This window comes from Canis lupus, chromosome 14 (assembly GCF_048164855.1).
Source record: "Canis lupus baileyi chromosome 14, mCanLup2.hap1, whole genome shotgun sequence".
Taxonomy (NCBI): domain Eukaryota; kingdom Metazoa; phylum Chordata; class Mammalia; order Carnivora; family Canidae; genus Canis; species Canis lupus.
This window is the reverse complement of record NC_132851.1, coordinates 3,414,149-3,431,538: the sequence shown is the minus strand read 5'-3', so window position 1 is coordinate 3,431,538 and position 17,390 is coordinate 3,414,149. Positions and strand designations below refer to the sequence as shown.

Below are 17,390 nucleotides of genomic sequence, written 5' to 3'. Positions count from 1 at the left end.
TATACAATGAAATATTATCTAGCAATAAAAAGAAATGAAGCATCTAATAAAAAGAAAACATTGATACCGACATTGTGTGAAATAAAAGGAGCTAGTCATAAAAAATCACATATAATATGATTCTATGTATATGAAATGTCCAAAATTGATAAATGCATGAGAAAGAAAGTAGATTAGTGGTTGCCTGGGCTGGAGAGGGTGAGAGAGTTGGATCATGGTTAAGGGATGCAGGGTTTCATTTTGGGGGTGACTAAAATGTTCTAAAATTGTGGTGATGGCAGCACAACTCTGAATATATTAAGAACCATAGAACTGCACACTTACAATGGGTTAATTGTATGGTATGTGGATTATATCTAAAAAAAAAAAACTGTTAAAAAATAGAAAGTCAATAAAGTAGGTAAAAAGAGAGACTACCATATCTCAAGTTTTATTGTAATAACAATAAAGAAAAAAAAAGAAAAAAAGCAATAAAGAAGATACACAATGATCCTAAAGGTTACTAAAATACTCCCTGTCTGACTCCGTATCTGTGTGAGGCTGGATTTTTCTTCCTACATTTTAATCAAAATAACATAACAGATTGAATACAGAAACAGATAGAAGAATCTACCAGTCTTTCATTAAGGCAAACATTAAAGAGATTTCTAAAAAATCAAGACAATCATTTTTTTTGGACAATATAATTTCCTAAAAACTGTTATTTTAAGTCAGGGACAAATTGCTACAATAGCAAAACACTAACTTTCAAATTCAAATTGGATACACAGTAAACAATTTCTAACACTTTTCTCTGTATCATGTCATCTCCCAACAGATACATTTACGCTTTATGTTGTGTTGTCTGACTCTGGAGATGCCTAGATTTGTCTGAGTTTGGTAGCTCATTGCTGGCTTTTTGAGTCAGTAAGATTAAGTTGCTGGTCATTACTATCAAGTGAAAAGAAGACAGAAATCCTAACCTCATGTAGTATGTTATGCAGAAAACTATTCTCCTGAGGATGTCCACATATTAGTTCCCAGAACCTGTGAACATGTTAGCTTACGTGGCAAAAGGGACTTTGAGCCTGATCTAATCACAAGTCCTAAAAAGCTAAGAACGTGTTTGCTATGGTTAGAGAGAGATGCAAGACAAAAGGTCACAAAGATCCCATCTAAAAAGGACTTGACCTGCCATTGCCCTGAAGATGGAAGGAGAGCAAGAGCCATGGAATGCAAGAGACTTCTACACAGGCAGCAATAAAAAACTGGTACAGTGGTAATGTCAATTTTCACTCAAGACTGTGTGAGGGAGATTTACCATAGACTTAATATGAAATTTCAGCTTCAAGGCCTCTTGGCTTGCAAGGACATTTTACAAGACCCTGAGCCTTGGTTATTTTATATATATAGTTTGTATTTTTAAAAAGGACCAATTTCAGATCCCAGAAAACATATATCCACTCCTGGAAAATGCTAACAATATTAGAGGAATTTCCCCCATAGGGATACACCCCACTTCCAAAGATTCTCAAATATCTTCTGATACTATTGGGGGGGGAGATACCTCAGAATTTATATGAGTATGGTCCCATGAGGAGAGAAACCTCAGGAAAAAATGAGAAAAATGAGAAGTCAACATCAGAAAAAAAAATATATTTTTAAAGATTTTATTTATTCATGAGAGATACAGAGAGAGAGAGAGAGAGAGAGAGACAGAGACAGAGACACAGGCAGAGGTAGAAGCAGGCTCCATGCAGGGAGCCTGATGTGGGACTCGATCTGGGGACTCCAGGATCACGCCTTGGGCCAGAGGCAGGTGCTAAACCACTGAGCCACCCAGGGATCCCCTCAACATCAGAAAATATTTTTTTTTTCAGAAAATATTTTAAGAGTACTAACAACATCTACTAAATTACTGGGAGTAAATCATCTAAGTATAAGAGACATTTATGGAATGATTATATCCAGAATTAGAGTTATGTATACAATGATGAGAGTTTTCATTTCTCCCCAAATGGTTCAAATTTCAGAACAGAAAAAAGATATTTTTGGTCATTTCTAGAAAGAAATTTCTCTAGTCATATTATCGAGAAATTGAAATTTGTCATTAACTATCAATAAATAAATAAATTAGAAACTGACTTGCTGTAAGGGTTACTTTTTCTTAACTACCTGGTTGTGTCAACTTATCTCAAGGCAACAAACAAGTATTTATTTCTTGGAGCAGCACAGATTACCACTGGAGGTCAGTCTTGGGCTTTCCCTCAGGTCATCAAACATACCAGTGAAAGGAAGGTGAAAGCCAACTAGCACAGTCCAAATCTTAACCTCTCATTGTGTAGATGAAGATACTAGAGCTCTGAGGGACTAAGGAAATGGCTGGCATATAAGGGATTAACTGTAATTGTAATTTATACTATTTATACTATTGTAAATAGTATACTATTTATACTATTAATTGATACTATTAATATCAATTAATACAACTATTATATGGGAAAGGCACATTTATTATATTTATAATACATATCCTATATTCTAAATGAAGAATAGAAAACTCTTGTATAGAACAATTCCAAGTGATTTATGTTGATACTACCCCTTCCCCAGGATCAGACAAATTCGAATTAAATGAAATTCTAAATATACCTGACCAGTACTCCTCAAAACTGTTAAGGTAATCAAAAGCAAGGAAAATATGAGAAAGTGTCATAGTCTAGAGGAGCCTATGAAGATATAACAATAAGTGTAACATGGTATCATTAATGGGATCCTCAAACAGAAAACGTTCATAAAATTTTCTTAGAAAACTGAGGAAATCTGAACAAAGCACAAACTTTAGTTAATAGTTATATCAACATTAGTTCGTTAGTTGTGACAAATGTACCATACATACAAATTTAAGATGTTAATAACAGGGAAAATGGATGCAGGGTATTTAAGAACTCTCCATACTATTTTTACAACTTCTCTGTAAATCTAAAACTATTCTAAAATAAGAAATGCATTTTATTTTGTTTTAAAGATTTTATTTACTTATTCATGAGAAACACAGAGAGAGGCAGAGACACACACAGAAGAAGAAGCAGGCTCCCCATAGGGAGCCCAATGTGGGACTTGATCCCTGGGCCCCTGGATCATGACCTGAGCCAAAGGCAGACGCTCAACCGCTGAGCCACCCAGGAGTCCCAAGAAATGTGTCTTAAAATGACGTATACATTCTAAAAATCAGAAACCTTTAAATAAATTTATTAGTATCTGAGTCTTCATTTTCTTTTGTCTGCCAGGAAGTCAACAGTCAAATCTGAGATTCAGGCCTTGTGGCCTGAAATTACGCTGTGTTGTTGTTCCTCTGGTCTTAATTTTTAGCAATCTTTAAATTTTACCAATATTTGTATGCATCTATATAGATTTCAATCTATATTTACTAGGTAAAAAAAAAATTAAATAAAATAAGCAGATTCCTGCCTTCCATCTCTAAGCCCCGTACCATTTCTTAATAGGTATCTTACATCTTATTTCTGGAGTAAAGAATAATCAAATAGGCACTGCTTCAACTTCCTACTACTAAACTGTTGAATTTATTTATATCTACTTACATCTGAGACCATGCTCTCTTTCTCTCCTTTTGTTCTATTAGAAGAAGTATACTTCTTCCTAACATCAACCCCTCTTGCTTTTATTTTTAGGAAATTATTTTCTCATTATTTTAGGAATGGTACACTGTTGCTTTTTCCTTCTCATCTCAATATATTTCAACCTCCCTTCCAACCGAATCCTGACCATTGACATTTAAACATCCTTGTCTTTTCCGTATTTAGAAATAAAACCAATAAACAACTAAATAATAACCATTTCTTGAGTCTTTAAAAGGAGACAATAGTTCACTGCAACTTTTTTTTTTTGGAGGCATCAATGAAATACAGAGCTGGTCAAGAATTCAAGAAGTGCAAGAGAATATAAAGTGCAAGAGAATCCCCATCTGTGGCCTCTGAATTTAGGACTAACTGATACCTATAAGCAAACATGTAGCTGAAGAGTCATTGCCCTTTGTTATCTAACTGAGAACAGCTGGAGAAAGAATGACCTAGAGCACCATCTTTCCATTAACACATGTACTGAGATTAATCAGTTCATTTATTCTATTTTTACTCAGGGAAGATAATAATGAATTACTTATGACCTTTCTTCCTAGGGCTTTCCTCCTTATATACACCTTTTCAAGCAAATGCAGAGAATGCCCATTCCTGTTTTTTTTCCCTCTTCTTCCCTAAATCAGTGCTCAATTCAGCCTCTCGTCATCTGGATTACTACTATGGCTTCCAGTGATCTCCCTATCTAATCCATCTATCACTATTCCAAATGTGAACTTGATAATGTCATGCTGCTTTAGATCCTTCAATAGCTTACCATGCAATACAATAAAATGTAAATTTTATATAAGAACAGTTAAAGTCGTCTATAAACTAGACTTTGCTTAATTCTTTAAAAACACCCACATAAAAATCAGTTAAGACACTGAATGACCTCTAACAGCACCTCTAACCAATACATTCTCAGAGTAGGGAGTGGGGCAAATACCTGGGCTTGGATACTTATTCAGCTATATAACCTTGGGCAAATGATGTGACTTTTGTTTTAATGTAAATTCAACTAATTAACATAAAATGTATTATTAGTTTCAGAGGTAGAGGTCAGTGATTCATCATCTTATATAATACCAAGTACTCATTACATCACATGCCCTCCTTAATGTCCATCATCCAGTTACCCCACTCTCCCACCTCCTCTCCCTCCAGCAACCCTTGGTTTGTTTCCTATGATTAAGAGTCTCTTATGGTTTATCTCCCTTTCTGATTTTGTCTCGTTTTATTTTTTCCTCTTTTCTTTTATGACCCTCTATTTTGTTTCTTAAATTTCACATATGAGTGAGATCATATGATAACTGTTTTCCTCTGATTGACCTATTTCACTAAACATAGTATCTTCTAGTTCCATCCACGTCATTGCAAATGGCAAGATTTCTTTCTTTTCTTTTTCTTTTTATGTCTGAGTAGTATTCTGAGATGTGACTTCTTTGAGACTCAGTTTCCATATCTGTACAATCTGAGACAAAGCCTCAATTCAGGGGGTTATTGTTAGGACTAAAGGAGTTAAGCTATATAAACTACTGAGACCATCTGGCACATAATCAGTATCTAATAAGTGTTAGCTGGTACTATGGATTCTGGGTAGCCACCTCAGTAACATTCTGACATTAATGGAAATCACTGTTAATAGTGGACTTTATGTTTTCCAAATGGGCGAAACTTTTTTTAAAAGCCAGGTTTAGGGATCCCTGGGTGGCGCAGCGGTTTAGCACCTGCCTTTGGCCCAAGGCGCGATCCTGGAGACCCGGGATCGAATCCCGCGTCGGGCTCCCGGTGCATGGAGCCTGCTTCTCCCTCTGCCTGTGTCTCTGCCTCTCTCTCTCTCTCTTTGTGACTATCATAAATAAATAAAAATTAAAAAAAAGAAAGCCAGGTTTACCAGAGTGTAATTTGTAAATAATAAAATTTACTCGTTAGAAACATATAGGGGGGATGGTCTTTAACTAATGCATACAGTTGTGTAACCACCACAATCAAAATATAGAATATTCCATGTCCTAAGTATCCTTTTGTGTCTTCCAAATGTGTATTACTGAATGGACCAATTTGTAGAAAGAAAGATGGGACATAGCACATTTGCTGAAGTCTAGGAATCTTAAAAAATATAGAAGAAAGATTATTGGGTTTGGGCTTTGGTGTTTATTTTATATACCTCTATACTCTGTGAGAGGATTTTTAGTCATTTGCTACAGAAAACCTTTGATGAAGAGCCAAAGTTTTAGAAATAAGCAATTTAAAAATGTATGAAATCTCAGATGAGAGTTATATACATTCCCATGGCTCTGATGTTAATATTTTTAAAAAGTTGGTTCTTTTATGTAATAGTAACTGAAATCCCAGAAGTTTGCTTATTAGAACTGTCATATAGAAAACCCAGAAAACCATGGACCTTCAGTTATTTTGAACAGCTAGCTCATTTATCATATTTTTGTTCAGAAAGGTAATAATGAATCAGTTACGAACTATTTTACTACAGTGTTTCTAGACTGTTCCTACTGATATTCAAGTATTTTTGTAGGTCATGAGGAATAAGGCATTAAAAAAAAGCACTGGAAATTTTTTTAAAATCTGAGAAATGAGCAGTTATTAAAGAGATAAGATTCAAGGTCAAAGAAAAGACCTAGAACTTAGTACAGACAGGAAAAAACATGAACATAAAAGAATAGATGAGAAGGACTAGCATTCTAATTGAGGATGAAGATATAGCTCAGGGGGTTTTACCTGTTCTGATCAGCTTGACCGTAACACTATTTTTTTGTAATGTAATTTTATCATGCTTCATAGACAGATATGGTGCTTTATGTAGTTGTTTATTCTTTAGATAGTTGTAGACAAGCCAAGTACAATAAATAATAAAGAGTCTGGAGAAATAGAAACTTTACTTTAGTGGAAATATTTATTACTTTAGAAATATCGAAGACACACTAAGTTCTGTGTATTTTCAGATGGCTAAATTAAATTTCTTTTTGTAAATGAGATTTTCCTTGAAGAACATAATTTTTAGCTACCAAAGAGAGTGTCAGAGCAGGTACCAAGCATGCACAGGATGGATTACCAAGTAAGTCATTACCAGAGACTAAAAGGAAAGGAGATCTAAGGAAGTGGCTAAAACCAAGTGGTTAAGTGGAGGAGGAAGGAGAGAGGGCAAAGGAAGAAATGCTCAATTAGTGTTATAATTGTCTACATTATTCTTCAGGATATGGAGTGTATGGATCAAAGAACCCCACCTTCAGATCCCCAGTGATGTGGTTCTATTCTTTACCCCTAAAAATATGGTTTTTATTTTGTCATAAAAAATTTTATTTACTCTAAAACACTGATTTGAAAATGAGCATGTGTTACTCCTTTTATATACTATTTCTGTAAGTAGGCTTAATAAGATGATTACTTGCTAGCTAGGAGTAACAGAGTAATCACTGCAGCCAAACCCAGGGCAATCTTAGCCTTCTCATCCTTCTGTTTTATCAGTTTTTAAAGTGTGCGCATTGTTTTCTTTTTTAAGAATAACTGTAGCTCCTGGAAACAATGGGTCCAATATATAACCCATATAATATATGTTACAGCTGTTTCAAATCCTAACCGAAATATAGATACTGATACTGTATTAGAATACATTATATTATAGTAGAATCCAGAAAGATGTAGCTATGGTTATGTATGTTTGAACTACCTATATGTGAGGAAAACCTGAGAGGTTCAGTCTAAAATGGATCTGAGCTTAGAAGCACATCTGTTTAAGTTATTATATACTTCAACTAACTTCAACTCCTCTCTATTGCTTACCTACTTAAAACATTTCAGTCCAGTATACGGAGCCCTCCACAATATGTATGTACCCAACCTGTCTCCATTAAGCATTCAGTGAATCACCAATATTTTCCAGTTCTTTTGATGTGTATATTGCATACATCTATCTTTTCTCTATGAACAGAAATAGGAATTCCTAGGAATTAAGGAATCCATTTGCCAACTCATTGCTAACATTTTTCAGCAAATTGTACTGTGTGCTCAGCACTTTGTCTGGGCTTTATTATCTCTATCTTAGAATTACTGAAACAGTGTATCAGTGAAGCTTTTGTTTGTCCTTATGTAATAAAAAAACAAATATTACTGGATTAATTTATGTTTATTTTCTTCACATTAAATCTTAAAGTCCAGTGCTGGTGGTAGTGGCTTCATGATGTCACATGCATCTCAGGATCATTTTCTATCTATTTTGCTATCCTTAGTATGTGGTTTTTGTCATCATGTTTGTCACCATGTTTTGCCTAATGGTCACAAGTAGCTGGTCACTTCCATTGTCGTTATTCCAAGAAGGTGAAAAGTAAGAAGCTAAAGACTTTCCCAGAAATCTCTTGGACACTTCTCTTTGTATCTCATTGGCTAAACTGTGTCAAAGGATGTCAGATGATGTCAAAGACTTTTTCTCTCCATCTTTCAGCTTCCCTGGTTTCTGTGAATTCAACTCCTTTCATTTTTAAAAACACAGGTTTTCTTCATATGATAGTGGTGAAGGAGAATAGAGAAGCATGGTCAAACAAAGCTCCAATATACTTGATAACATCCGGACTTAATCCATAGGAAAAAGAGTTTATCCTTCTCAGTGTATTCACAGAAAACACTCTCCTGGTCTAAATAGTGTGTCCATATCTGGGCTAATGACTGACAGGGGGATGGAGTACAATGATTGACCAGGCCTGTGTCTCATATCTACTCTGGAATGAGAATCCCTATCAAAACCACATAGGAGAATGTTGTTTAGCTAAAAGAAAGGAAGTTCTACCATCAGGTAAAGAGCGTTAGAGAAGCTGGGCAAAGACAATACTTGTCACTATAGCAGCACTGAGCAATTAGTAAGCCAACATTGTTTTTGCCATTTTATGATAACTTTAGGCTTTAGTGGAGATTAAGTTCAAAGTATTGAAGAGAAAACTGCTTTCTGAGGAATATTCTAGCTCTGGCTACCAGGTAACCCTGAAATCTCCGTGGCCAAGGCTATCAGTTATATCCCAATATTCATCATCCCCTTCTTTCATAGTTAAATAATTTTAAGCATGGCACATGGTCATGTGGTAGAAGGATTACATTTCTCAGCCTCTCTTGCAGCTAAATGCAACCACATGACTAATTTTGGGCTGATGGAAAGTGAACGTATCTGACATATGCAACGAGCTAAGTGTGTATGTGTGTATATATATAACCATATATCTTGATCTAGCTCTAATTATTTATCATTGCTTATCTTCCTCATGAAATATATAAGCACTAGAACACCAAAGCAGAAACTTTATATCTTTTGTTTAACGCTGTCACCGTAATATCCATTGTAGTGTTTGATATTTAGAAAAGATTCAATATTTATTGAATAAACAAATAGGTCATTCTTTTCTGCCTATTCAATTCCAACTTCTCTGTGAAGCTAGATCTCTGACCACCTGGCCTAATCTCCTGTTCTGAATCACTCCTATAATACTAATTTTCCATAGAGCACATTTAATACTTTTCATTGACTGCTTTGAGTTCTTAGTTATAAATTCATTTATCTATGTTTTGTTTCCCAACCAGATTATAAAATCCTACAGGGCAGGGATCACAGTGTACTTATTTTTCATACCTTTTTTCAGTCTGTAGCCAGTATATTTGGTATATGGTAAGCCCTCAATGAATACTCCTAAATATGACCAGGAAAGACAGTTTAAGAGAGCCTTAGGAAAACAATGCATTCATTGGATTTCTGGTCAAGAAATATGTATGAGATAAACATAAGCATGGTTAGAAAATTAAAAACATTATGGTTTTTCTTGATGTTTAGTATGTACCCTGAAGCAATGATGCATTTCTAAGCATAAGCTTGTTTATCAGGAGACAATGAGGATATTTTTAATATCTACAAGGCCTAAGTAAAATTGAGACAGGTGTGATAGTTCAATATACCTAAGAAGTCCTTCTCTTGGAGAGGATAGGTAATAAAATACTTAATAACTTTTCCAGGTCTAGATTTTAAGAAATTTAGAGTATTTCCTCCAAGGCTTTCTTGTCCATTTAAGGCTCTGCTTGAATCCATATTTTATTGGTACCTGTGTTTATTGCTTGGTTACAAGTAGTCGATCCAGGTGCCTCTGAAGGGAAACAAATACTCAGCATAGCAACACCAATGGGAAGTCACCACATGCACAACATTCAAAATTCCGATCTCCTTTTTTAATGCAGAAATATATGACCTCTGAGATGGGCTTTCCCACTCATGCCTACAGCAAGACAGAACACTAACATCTTCTCCCACACCAGTCTCAGTTTTCACTTTCAAAACCCAACTCCACTCACCTGTGTTCTCAGGGTATACTTTGCCTCTATTTCCCTCATCTTGCCTAATGTTCTACTCCAAAAAACCTGTCACTACACCACCACTTAAAGTCGCTTCTCCTTTTCTTTACTCTTAAGTTCCTAGTTCTAATTATTCCTAGCAATCCTCAAGTTGGTCAAGTATACCTTGCAAGAGTTTTTCACCATTGACTAAAAAAACAAGAATTTTAATTCCTAAATGAAGAATGACTCCAAAGATTATTTCCACGCTCAAATAGTAATAATACCATCAAAAAAACAACTTCCACCACTATTCCATAGGGCATTTAGTCAATCACAGTTCGTAGCAAAAAAGTCCAACATTTTATATTGTCTTATAGCAAACTGTAAAAGCACACAAGCAAACTATGTTAGCCATATATCATATCCTATTATAATATTTTCTGTACTAATATGTTTCTATATATGAATTCAAATACTTAGTATTTTGGAAGAGTGGGATAAAAATATTGGCAATTTTACTAATTTATATTCATATAAAAATTAGTTACTTGATACTCTATAGTTTCTCTAAACTTTACATTAACTCAAAATCACAATCTTCTCTCATCTGACTCTTTTGTGTTAAGTGGCAGTAGGTTTAGAGAACTACTAGTCCAGAACGGAGAAGGAAGGAAGAACTTAGGAAAAATCATTCTGATGGGGTGAGGGGGTGACATTTTTTTGTAAGTTGCAAAGCATGAAAAATTAAATTGCTGGCACTCAGTAGAGTCACTGGTGGGAGCTGGGGTTCGGATGGAGAAAAGAGGCAGAGATTTTTTTAAAAACCTGAGCAAATAAAGAATGTGGCAATGATCAACTTTAGGAAAAACAATCACAGGAACTATGACAATAATGTACTACTTTGCTAAGCAATGAACAATATTTACATAGACTTTATAAGAAAAATAATTTGTATTGACTTTAAAAATATGCTGTTAGAATATTGAGAAGATGGAAGAGTGGAAAGAAGTTTAAGAGATGGAATCTTCATCTAAAAGAAAATAACAAGTGAATAGGTAAAACATGAATGAGTAAATCAAGAGATGGTAGTCTTTCATTATATACAGAAATATGGGGATAAATACCAGAAGAGTTAAAGTAGTTAAAAAGGTTGAGGTGGGGTTATTAAGAAACTCATACTATTTTGATATGTTTAGTTTAGCAACAGTTGTTCATGTATTACTTTGATAAAAATAAAACTGCATTATAAAAAATAAACCATTTCAAGTTAACAGACTATTTTTAGTATCTTATCTATACTGCTTATGGTTTCACATATTTCAGATAGGCTACTCAGCTTTCATCTCAGTTTAAAGCAGTCTAACATAAAAGTTGATGCGAATTTTCTACATGCTGTATTTTTTGTGTGATAGCAACTGAAATAAAATGATATAAAGGTAGGGTTTCTTGTTTGTTTTGTTTTTTAACAACTTCTTATAATGTCCTATATACTAACAGCTTTAGGAAAACTTATGATTTAGTTTTCTTTTATCATATAAAAAAGGCCTGTATTATTCTTCCATAGATAGACTTGGATAAATTAAAATTTTTTAGTTTTCTGTTTATTCACATTCACTTTCAAAACTTTCCTGATATTTACTGGTTCGTGTTACTGAACTCTCTCTCTTGTTAATTCTTATTGCATGAAAGTTATGATTATATTACTAATAACCATTTTTATACAATTGGGCCTTTATGAGACTAAGATGGTCTTGCAAGAAAGCAAAGAGTTTTTAAAGGGTAAATCAATTGTGTAAATCACCAAAGCTCTACCAGAAATCAAGGATGAGTAGTGGAGCTTTATTTCCAGAGAAAAGTTAGAATTGCACATTTGGATTTGACTCTGAAATTGTCTAGGAGGTTGGCTCTGACCTCAAGTAAATGGCAGGGAACTAGGATGTAAGAAACCCCAAAACATTACTGACTGTTATTCTACTGTCATAGAATCAATTGTTGTCATAGAGATGAATTACAGAACAGAGTATGAAAGGACATGTAATTTGTAAATAGGAGATGCACTTTGGCTTTTTGAATATTAAATGTTTATTTCTCTTATGTTCTTTCTCGGACTGTCATAATATATATAGAGAAACAAGAACGGTTAGTTTAAAAAAGAAATATCCTGGGAGCCAGCAGTCATGAAAGGCATAGCACTCGAAGGGGAAAAATGAAAATCAAAGAATACAAAAATAGAGTGATTGATTCAGTGGCCCCACCTCTTCTAGAGTACATTTTTCAGAGCAAAAACATTAGAAAAGTTTTGATCAACATGAAAGACAATTTGCCTAAACTATCATGTGGTCATTTTATTGCCTGAAGTGCTTGCTTCTCTTTTAGCTATGTACTCTTTAGTTTGTGTGTTAGCTGTCCAAACAATCAAGATTAATATTATATACTGGTTTTAGCAATAATCCTTAGATTATTCCACTGTTTCTCACTTCTATTTTCAAAGGTTTGTCCATCTTTGTTCCCCTTTGTTTAGAGAGTACATGTTTCCCCTACTAACAAAAATCATCCACCACATTCTTGAATAACTTTTAAAATTAATCTTTAAATTAAGCCTGTCAAAGATTGTCTGGAAATATTATCACTATTCAAAGCAAGAAGTAAAGAAATAATAAGAATTAGAGCAAAAATCAATAAAAGCCTCTAGTTAGGCTAACTAAAAAAAAGGGGAGGAAGGAATCAAATTACTAATATCAGTAATGAAAGAGGGGACATCACTATAGATCCTATGGAAATAAAAAGAATAATAAAGGAATATTATAAACAAGTCCATGCCCACACACATCTGATAACCATTTCAAGAAAATGGACCAATTTCTTGAAAAACAATCAGATAAAACTCACACAAGAAGAAACCGAGGATCTGAATAGGCCTATATCTATTAGAGAAACTGAAGCAACAATTAATTAATAACCTTTCAAAAAAGAAAGCATCAAAAAAAAAAAAAAAGAAAAGAAAAAAAGAAAGCATCAGGCCTAGATGGGTTTAATGATGATTTCTAGCAACCTTTAAGAAGAGATTATACCACTTCTCTACAATCTCTTTCAGAGGACACAAGCAGAAGAAATATTTCCTAACTCAATCTATGGGTTAGCATTGCCTAATAGCCAAACCAGAAAAAGACATAAGAAAAGGAAACTATAGACCAGTATCTCTCATGAACAAAGACACAAAAATCTTCAACAAAATACTAGCAAATATAATCCAACAATGTGTAAAAAGAATCTTATAGGGATCCTTGGGTGGCTCAGTGGTTTAGTGCCTGCCTTCGGCTCAGGGCATGATCCTGGAGTCCCAGGATCGGGTCCCACATCGGGCTCCCTGCAAGGAGCCTGCTTCTCCTCTGCCTATGTCTCTGCCTCTCTCTTTCTCTGTGGAAAGAAAAAAAAAAAAAGAAAAAGAAAAAGAAAAAGAGAAAAAGAGAAAAGAAGAAAAGAAAGGAAAGAAAGAAAGAAAAAGAAAGAAAAAGAAAGAAAAAAGAAAGAAAAAGAAAGAGAAAAAGAAAGAAGAAAGAAAGAAAGAAGAAAGAAAGAAAGAAAGAAAGAAAGAAAGAAAGAAAGAAAGAAAGAAAGAAAGAATTATATACTACCCTAAGTAGGATTTATCCCAAGTATTGCAAGGCTTGTTTAACATTTAAAATTCAATTAGGGCACCTGGGTGGCTCAGTCATTAAGCATCTGCCTTTGGCTCAGTTCATGATCTCCGAGTCTTAGTATCAGCCCAATATCTGGCTCCCTGCTTAGTGGGGAGGCTGCTTCTCTCTCTTCTTCTGCTACTCTGCCCTACTGTGCTCTCTCTTTCTCACCCTCAAATAAATATGTAAAATCTTAAAGAAACCCTCAATTAATGTAATCCATATCACATCAACACACTTAAAATGAGAAATCATATGAATGGATATATAAAGAGCATTTGACAAAATCTAAACCCATTCATGATAAAAACTCTCAGTAAACTAGGAATAGACAGAAGTGACCTCAAGTTGATAAACATTATCTACAAAAAACTCGCAGTGAGAAACCTGAAATTTTCCCACTAAGATCAGACAGAAGGCAAGGATGTCCTTTCTCATCACTATTTTTCAAGACAGGAAGTCCTTGCTAGTACAATAAGGCAAGAAAAGGAAATAAAATTATTACAGTTTGGAACAGAAGATCTGTCCCTGTTTACAGATGGCAGGGCTGTCTATAATAGAAAATCTGAAAAAATCAACATAAAAACCCTTCAAATGAATAAGTGATAACACAAAAGTCAATTATATTACATTTCTATATATTAACAATGAACAAGTAGAATTTGAAATTAAAAACACAATAGCATTTATATTAACATACCAAAAAATGAAATTCTTAGATATAAATCTAACAAAATATATACAAGATCTATATAAGAAAAACTGTAAAACTCAGACGAACAGAATCAAGGAGCTAAGTAAGTGGAGAGATATTCCGTGTTCACAGATAAGAAAAATCAATATTGTCAAGATGTCATCTCTCAGCTTGATCTATAGATTCAATGTATCCCAATGAAAATTCCAGTAATTTGGGCAGCTTGGGTGGCTCAGCGGTTTAGCACCGCCTTCAGTCCAAGGTGTGGTCCTGGGGACCCGGGATCGAGTCCCACGTCAGGCTCCCTGCATGGAATGGAGCCTGCTTCTCCCTCTGCCTGTGTCTGTGCCTCTCTCTTTCTCTCTCTCTGTCTCATGAATAAATAAATAAAATCTTAAAAACACACACACAACACACACACACACACACACACACACACACACACACACACACAGACATCCAGTAATTTATTTAATGGCTATTGGCAAACTGATTCTAAAGGTTTACAGAGGCAAAAGAGCCATAACAGCTTATATAATAATGAAGAGAAGAACAAAGTTGGTGGACTAACACTACCCTACCTTTAGACTTACTATGAAATTAAAGTAATCAAGACAGTGTGGTATTGGTGAAAGAATGGACAAATAGGTCAATAGAACACAATAAACAGCCCAGAAATAGACCCTCATGAATTTAGTCAAATGATCTTTGACAAAGAAGCAAAGGGAATACGTGGAGCAAAGACAATCTCTTCAACAAATGGAGCTGGAATAACTAGACATTCCCATGCAAAATAATGAATTTACATACAGACCAAACCCCCTTCAGAAAAATGAACTCAAAATGGACATTAGACTTAAATGTAAAACACACACTATAAAACTTTTAGAAGAGAACATAAGAGAAAACCTAGATGATCTTGGGTATGGTGATGCCTGTTAGATAAAACACCAAAGACATGATCCATGAAAGAAATAATTAAAATTAGAAACTTCTGTTCTGTGAAAGATAGCATCAAGTATTCAAGGATAGAAAACAATCCATAAACTAGGAGAAAATATTTGCAAAAGTCACATCTGATAAAGGACTGTTATACAAAATATACAAAGAAACTCTTAAAACTCAGCAGTAAGAAAACAAACCAATTAAAAAATGAGCCAAAGACTTTTACAGACACCTCACCAAAGAAGATTTGCAGATGGAAGATAAGCATATGCATAGGAAAAGATGTTCCATTTCATATATGATCAGGGAGATGCATATTAAAACAATAAGAGATACCATTACACACCTAATAAAATGCCCAAAATCTAGACCACTGAAAACACCAAATGCTGCTAAGATCGTGCAGCAACAGGAACTGTCTCGTTCAGTGCTGGTGGGAGCGCAAAATGGTACAAACTACTTTGGAAGACAGTTTGGTGGTTTCTTACATAACTAAACATATTCTGACCATATGATCCAGGAATTACACTCCTTTGCATTTACCCAAAGGAACTGAAAACTTACATCCACACAAAAGTCTGCAAATGAATGTTTATAGAAGCTTTATTTATAATTGCCAAAAGTAGGTAAAGAGTTAACAAATTCGGTAAGTTGTATATATTCCTAAAACACATCAGAAACCTATGAATTAGATTTCACTGATGTAAGAGATTTATACACTTGGCACAAACAATATAGGAATGTAAAATATTGTTTCCAACCCAATTTGCTTTAAGGACTTCATCAAAAATGCCACAGGGAAATATTTTTTGCTTTATTTATTTTCAGGTCTTATAATTACATCCTTATGGATCCAATAATGTGTATTAGAAAAAATTGATATTTTAGAAACTGCATAGCTCTACAGCCTTTTTAAAAAAAGATACAGCAAAGGACACCTGGATGGCTCAGTTGGTTAAGCATCCAACTCTAGATTTCAGCTCAGGTCATGATCTCAGGGTTGTGAGATCAAACCCTGAGTAGGGCTCTGTGCTGGGTGTGGAGTCTGCTTAAAATTCTCTCTCTCCCCATCTTCCTCAGCCCCTCCCCCCACTCTCTCTTGCTTTCTCTCAATTAAAAAAACAAGAAAAAAGAGATACTGAGCAAATAGAGGTCATGAGTGGTAAAAGATGGTCTAGTATCTTCAGATATAAAAGGTAAAAGCTTTATCATTTTAAAATAATTTTTAAAAAATAAAGATGATTAAGAGACTAATATAATAGTTATAATCCACAAACTGTGGTAGAATGGAAAGAGCACTGACTTGAAAGACTTAAATTAAAATTTCAGTTCCACTGTTTTTAAGTTATGTATGAGTGACTTCAGGCAGGTCACTTACCATCTCTGAGCCCCAAGACCCTAAAACATAAAATGTTAAAAATGTCCATATCAACCTCACAAGGTGGTTGTGATAATATGCTGAGAGATACAATGAATGAACTTACATGAAAATGCGTGGCACATTGCCTAGCATCAAGTAGCTCTCAGCAAATACTGAGAACTATAAATAGAACTTAGTCTTCTGTATAACTCTTGACTAAAATAAAACCAATTTCCTTTTCACAGATAAACTGTTTCTTCACTTGAGTTTTTATAGGAGATATACTTTAAGTACAGATATGATTATAGAAGTATGGAAACAAAAAGCAAAGAAAACATATCTTGAGAAGCATCTAATAAGCAGCGTCCTTTGTTTCATGCTGACATGCTTTGTGGTTACAATGCCGGGTCCAATGAACACCGGATCAAAATTAAAATTCTAGGCAGGCATTCAACTTTTATGATTGTGTCTGTTCTTCACTGAGCATGGAAAATGAATACTTTAGAAGTTATTTACTGAAGATATTCCCATAGTGCTATTGCATGTTCACTTCCAAAAGAGTCCTGAACCCTGTAATGTATGTAAGTGAAAGCTATACCATGTTTCTTGTGTTGTACTTTAAAAATTGCAGCAGGATACCAAAACCATATTTTTAATAGAGGCTTTTCTGAGGGTAGGCCACAGACATTTTGCAAAAGTATATGATACGAAAAGAGACCAAATTTCAAAAATAAAGAACACCAATTCAAAATAATATATGATCATATTTTGAA

General features: G+C 34.4%; 1 protein-coding gene across 13 annotated transcripts in view; it reads right to left on the bottom strand.

The window, feature by feature from the left end:
- Positions 1-17,390, bottom strand: part of VPS13B (vacuolar protein sorting 13 homolog B) — a 733,948-nt gene that overhangs the window by 240,186 nt on the left and 476,372 nt on the right. The window lies entirely within an intron of this gene.